A 7,079-nucleotide genomic window follows, 5' to 3' on the forward strand; every position below is an offset into this window, starting at 1 on the left:
CATGATCATGTCCGACCAGTCATGGCTATGTCCGACCAGTCATGACCATGTCTGCCCAGCCAAGTGCATGTCTGCCCAGTCAAGTGCATGTCTGCTCAGCCAGGTGCATGTCTGCCGAGTGAAGGTTTGGCTGACCAGCTTGAATGTGATATAGATCAACTAGACAGAGCAGGGCTACGTAAAAAATCCCAGAAACGGCTTCAACAAGAATCGGTCTTGGCTTGCGCGAGAATCTCTCAGTTTATCCCATGAAGATAGTGTATTGTTATATTTTGAATATTATTGTAAATTAAATATAATGGGAATAACAAAATATCCCGATTATGAGGGACATCATCTCTACGATCCTGAGCCTATAAATACAAGGCTTATGGCATCATAAAAGTGACTTTTGGACTTTTTCGAATTCTAATTTCCTAGAGAGAGAGAGAGAGTACTTGTATTTGAGAGAATTCTTGTAATCTGCACTGAAGAAACTCAGTTGACTCAGGTTCATCTGATCTTGAGTGCAGATCTATAATCACAACTCTAAGTGGATTAGGCTATTACCAACACATTAGGGCTGAACCACTATAAAAATCGTCTGTGTCGTTTATTTCTCTTGAAGGTTTTTGTCGTTTGGACGTCTACACGTCGTTGGCCAAAAACGCAGTCAACAGTTTGATTAATACAACTGATTATAAAGATGATATTTATTATACTATAAGGTTTAGATAGAACTAATAAGATCATGACACTTGTCATGTGCATGTTTATTGAGAAATTAAGTATTTTTGAGGAATAGTTTTATAAGAGAAATATTTGAAAAACCCCAGAATCTGCCACTAGCTTTAAATTCGTTATATGACTCAGTCAAAGCTATTTACTCAATTCAAATTAGGCTGAAAAAGTGCAATTACGTGTATAATATTTTAGCGTATGCCGATATATCGCAACTCTAGGGGCGATATATCGCCACACGGGGAATACAAAAACACGTAACTTCGCACGAACGCTTCGACAAGCCTCGGGGATATAGGCCCAGGCGATATATCGGCCCTAGGGCAAGATTTTTAAATGATTTTGAAATCGAGCTCATCTTAATCCTTAACCTCTTAGCAAGCCTCTGAATCTTTTGACCGAGTCTTAAGCCTCTACTGGACGAATATTCAAATGTTTTTCAATTAAATATTAATTATTTTTTATTCAAGCTAAAAGAAGATCTTTTCACTCTTGAACTCTATAAAAAGGACCTAGTACCCAGCCATTTCTCTCATTCTTCAAGCTGAGTTCAGAGCCTTCAAGCTGCTAGGTTTACTTTTGAGTGATAAACACTTGGGTTGGGGTTATAAGCTTTATCATCTTAAGCTTATTAAACACTTGGGAAGTAAGGTTAATAGTGTGTTTTTCGATATCAAGGTGTAGTTCGGTTATAGTGCATTCAAAGGTATTCCTATTCCTAGTTCATTTCTGTATGTTTCATTAGTTTCTTATAGTTTTCTCTACTCAAATCCTAACTCAATATTTTTTCATTCTTGGTTAGGCATTTAAGTTCTTTGAACTTAAGGTTTCGTTTCAGTAAGTTCTTCTTCTCGATGGTTTAGTTAATTTATTTTCATCTCTTTTTTTTAGAAATACTCACCTTTCTATTGTTGGTTTTAGGAGTGTTCTAAAATCCCGTCCTTGTTCTCACATCCTGGTATTGGTAAGGAAAATAGGATAGTTTCTATATGCTTATGTGTTATGTTTATGTATAATATGTTATGATATGTTTATGCTATAATATATTATGTTATGTTTTTATCTAGGGCTCATAGTTGCTTAGTTAACAAGCCCTAATGTTTATCATTTTCATGTTTAGAGTTATGATTTACCCTACCTCAGATATTAGACAGAGGACCTAGATGGGTTATCATATACTGTCATGTGATCTAACCTACCTCAAATATTAGACAGGGGACGTAGATGGTTTATCGCATGCCATAATGACCATTAATATTGTAGTCCTATATGGTATACGTTTTTATAGTCATATGTTTATAGTATATGTTTATGTTTTATGTTATTAGTAGATTTTCCTTGCTGGGCATTAGGCTCATTCTTTTATTTTTATATGTGCAGGAAAATAGTTATGGCGGCAGAAGGATTCATGGCAGCTTGGGGTTGTGTATTAAGGAAGAATGGAGTCGATGGACTGCGCGAACGATTCGAGGACGACATTGTTTTCAGTTTTTTTTTTTATGTTTTTATGTATTTTCCGCACTTGATTTTGTAACGAATTTATTTAAGTTAAAGTTATGTTTTATTTTTCAAACAATGGGATCCCATACCCCATATTTATATATATTTCAACTTTTACTTTATAGTTTTTAATAAAGTTATGTATGTTTCATATATATATTTTCTTAAGAATAGTGTCTATGGATAAGCAATTTTAATGGTCTAAAGTCTAGAATTAGTTAGGTCATTACAGCTTTTATGTTACAAATTAATTTTGCAACTCATTAAATTAACACCTTATTATATTTGTTTTTTATTTAATAAAATTTAACAATTAATCAGATGTTAAATTATTATTTTTTCATATGAAATTTGAGTATAATGTTTCTCTTCCTTAAGGGATGTCTCTTGTGACCATTATTTTTCTTTTTTGAAATTTTTTCTTATGAGGTGAAATTGGCATTTAGTCCGAGACTCTTATTAACCATTTCACTATAGGAGTCCTAAATTTAATCAAAATCAAGAAATTCCATTTTCTTTCTCATGACACAATTAAGGTCCTAATATGCTTCTTTGAGCCTGATTGAAGGACAAAATTTTATACTTAAAGTTAAAAATAACTACTCAACTACTAATTAATCCTTTTATATCCTAAAAAACATATTACATGAATACAGTCTTTGTTGAAATTGTAGGATAGATTTAGTGTATGTCATAAAAAATTCTTACTCTATATATACTATGAAATATATATATATATACAAAGTTTTACCTCAAAATATAAGTATACATCATTTCAAAAATATATTTATATAAATATATATATAATCAATCACTTACATTGGATGAGCTAAAATGTGTTATTCTTTATAATATAGAGAAAAAATAGTTAAGTAGTCTTCCATTGGATGATGTAAAGTTATATTTTTTTACCTAAATGAATAGTATTTCTTTATATGTAGTGAAATACTATTCATCAAGCTATAAATATTTTATTATTTTTTTATAAACTTTTGTATATATATATATGAGTGTGATACTATTATGTTTAATTATTTTATTTCTTAAAATGAATAAAATATTTTTAAAAATATAATATATAAATAATGTAAAGAACCAGATGTATGGTATAATGTAAAAGTTTTGAGGTAAATTATAAAAATGTATGTTTTTGTGATATATTTTATAATACACTTTCTTTATAATATTTAGCTAAAACTCACAAAAACATCTTCTATCAGCTCCTTTATACATATATTTATAATAGCTATGCACAAACTCCAATTAATCTATCTCTACATTTACATAACATTTACATATCCTTTATATAATATTTTAATATTATTATTTTTCTTTATAAGCTTTCTCTCTCCATTTAGTATATATTTATTATTTCTTTTTTATTTTTTAATTATTTTATTTTACTTTAAGTAATAAAATATGTTTAAAGATATAATATTTAAATGATGTAGAGAAATATATAAATAAGCTGATGTATGGTAAAATGTAAAATTTAGAGGTAAAATAGAAAAATGTGTGTTTTGATGAGGTATTTTAAATGATGGAGTAGAACACCCAATGGGAGTGCTCTTAGACACGCAAAATTCACATTTTCAATTAGAGTCCATTCGAACTTCAGAGTCCAATAAACATAAATATAAAATCATCGTAACCATAGAAACAATCACATTATAAAGAAATGGAAACAATCCAAAAGTAGCAACGCCAACCTATCTAAAAGAATGAATAGGTTACACGGAAAAAAGAAGAGAAATAAGTTTAATACAGTAATTATATTTTCTTGTAACAGTATATTTTTGTGTTATGCATGATAATTAAAATTGGTTGTCTTATTAAAGTGTTGTTTTTCTGTAATTGTTTCTAATTTACATTATGTCAATTGTAACTTTTTGTTAGATGATCAATTGTAACTTAAGTGATATATTATTTTTATATATTAAAAAGTTCTAGAACCTAAATTCAAATGTTCTTCTTTCATTAACAAAATGCATAATATAAAACAGATATGAATGGAAGCAAAGTCTCAATAAAAAAAATTAATGATGCTTTAAAAAATTATAGGGTTTACTTTTTTTGTTGCGCTCTTCTGAGTATACTGCACAGAGCAAAACACAGTGAGGCAATATTCACTTTTATCATTTTTTTTAATTATTTAATTACAAAATTGTTTTTAATTAATTATCATTATTATTGTAGGTATTAATTACTTATTCTATCAGTTAATGACACATAAAATTATTATTAATAATATATGTTAAAAAGTTATAATAATATAAAACAACCTAAAAGACAACTTAAAACTAAAATAACCACAAATTAGATAATATGATTTTAGAGAACCATCTCGTCACCTTTGTGTTAGTTTCACTGTGGGGTACATACAAATGAATTTCATGAAAAGCTAAAAAGTACATAAACAAAAATAAGAAATAAAAAAATGTAAATTTTATAAACTATGAACACTAATGAATAAGCATATAAGTATGTTGATTGATTATATAAATCTAAACAGTAAAATATACGCCAAGACTTCCAAGAGTTGTGTTGCACGACAACTAATTTTAAGAAATTATAGACCGAATAAAATAAAGAAAAAAAAAGTATTTTCAATATTAACAAATTACGTACTTACTGAAAGCAAGATTACAAACACTTTCACCTATCTTGGTATCAGATGCACTCGATGCTTATTCAAACCAAAATCGATTTAAGTAAATATTTTTACAATAAGACGAAAGAAGAAAATCAAAGCAGAATAAGAACGAATGGATTTTGTGTTAATTAAAATTAATAGATGACAAAATTGAAATAATAAAATTACTAATTAAAATTAAAGGTATTTACGACATAAATACCTAATGTTATATATTTATTAAAGTTAAATACTTAATTTTTTATTTTTATGATAAAAATACTCAATATTTAATATATGTTAAAGATAAATATCTAATTATTTTTTTTTGCGGCAAAAATACCTAAATTTTTTAAAATATTACTTTTTTCAATACTTTATTTGTTGGAGTTATTAAGTGTTGATTCATTATATATATATTTGACTGTAACAAGTGTAAAATATTAAGTATTTATGCTGCAAATACCAAATAAAATAATAAAAGAGATAAAAGTGGAGTGGCTTAATAATGATGATAATTGTTTATAATTTTTTTCTTCCTTTTTGTCTAAATTTTGGAGTCTAATTAATCGATTAGAATAAATATATATTAAATCTGGGAAGGTGAGATCTATTGTTATAAGATTGTGTATAGATATTTTGTATAATAATGAAGATTTGATAATAATTTATATTTCTAGAGTAGTTATACGCTACACAAATAAAGAGGAATAGTAAATATACAATAGTCTCATTCTTGTAACGAAAGACTTTTATGGGTAAAAAATAATACATGAATAAATAAATTAAAAAATCTGAAAAATTAGATAATGTAGAATGAAGAAATGTCAGGATGCCACCTCATTGCTCTTAAGCCTAGCTTTATAGACATATAGATAGTCAAATATACCAAAAAGACTTCCAAAAGTTGTGTTGCTATATAACTAATTATAAGAAATTATAGGTTGAATAAAATAGAGGAAAAAATATATATTGTCAATATTAACAAACTACTTACTGAAAGCAAAATTACAAATACTTTCACCTATCTTGGTATCAAATGCACTTGAAGCTTATTCAAACCGAAAACGATTTAAGTAGATATTTATACAATAAGACGAAAGAACAAAATCAAAGTAGAATATGAGCGTTTTGCATTAATTAAAATTTAATAGATAACAAAACCAAACTAATAAGATCAGTAATTAATTATTTTAACTGAAATAATAAAAGAGAGAAATATGGAGTGGCTCAATTCTAATGATAATTGTTTATAACTTTTTTCTTCGTTTTTGTCCAAATTTTGGAGTCTAATTAGTCGATTAAAATAAATATATATATATATATTAAATATGGGTAGGTGAGATCTATTGTTATAAGATTGTGTATAAATATTTTGTATAATAATGAAGATTTGATGATAATTTATATTCTTAGAGTAGTTATACGTTACACAAAGAAAGATGAGAAGTAAATACAATAGTCTCATTCTTGTGACGAAAGACTTTTATTGCTTAAAAATAAAACATGAATAAAGAAATTGAAAAATCTGAAAAATTAGATAATGTAGAATGAAGAAATGTGAGGATGACACCTTATTGCTCTTAATATATAGATATATGAATTAGATATATATATATATTTTTTAATCATAAATTTTTATAAGAATAAAAAAAGTGATAAAAATGACAAACCCCTACTAGTTTTTTTTTGTTGTTGTAGTAATTAGATCTCTAATGTCATATTTTATTAAACAAACCCTAATTTATAAAGGTAAAATGAGATTTTAACCTAAAAATAAAACATACCACACACCACAAAATAGCAAATATGAATGAAAAACACATTTGCGACAATAATGTCTATGTAGTTAAGTTTGTTGTACTTAAATGCTTATGTAAAAATTTTGGCAGCAATAATGCCTACCGTTAATGTTTTGGTGCAGCCATTGGTCCCTGAGCCGTTAGGGGAATACAGGGTACATGTGGCATAATCTGATTGGATTAAATAATTAAAATTTTAAAAAATAAAAATATATATTTATGTTTTCTAATCTAAAACAAAAAAACTAACCACTAACAAAATTTAATTTTTTTTAATATCTTAAAAACATTTCTAAAACTAATCTAAAACAAAAAAAAATCTAAAAATATGAAATTTATTTGACATGTTTATTGGAGGAGTTTGAGAGAAATCAGTCAAACCCAATCAAATGGATAACCTTTTTATTTCATTTTCTTTTTTCTCC

The sequence above is a fragment of the Humulus lupulus genome, chromosome 9, assembly GCF_963169125.1.
Source record: "Humulus lupulus chromosome 9, drHumLupu1.1, whole genome shotgun sequence".
In the NCBI taxonomy this organism is placed as follows: Eukaryota; Viridiplantae; Streptophyta; class Magnoliopsida; order Rosales; family Cannabaceae; genus Humulus; species Humulus lupulus.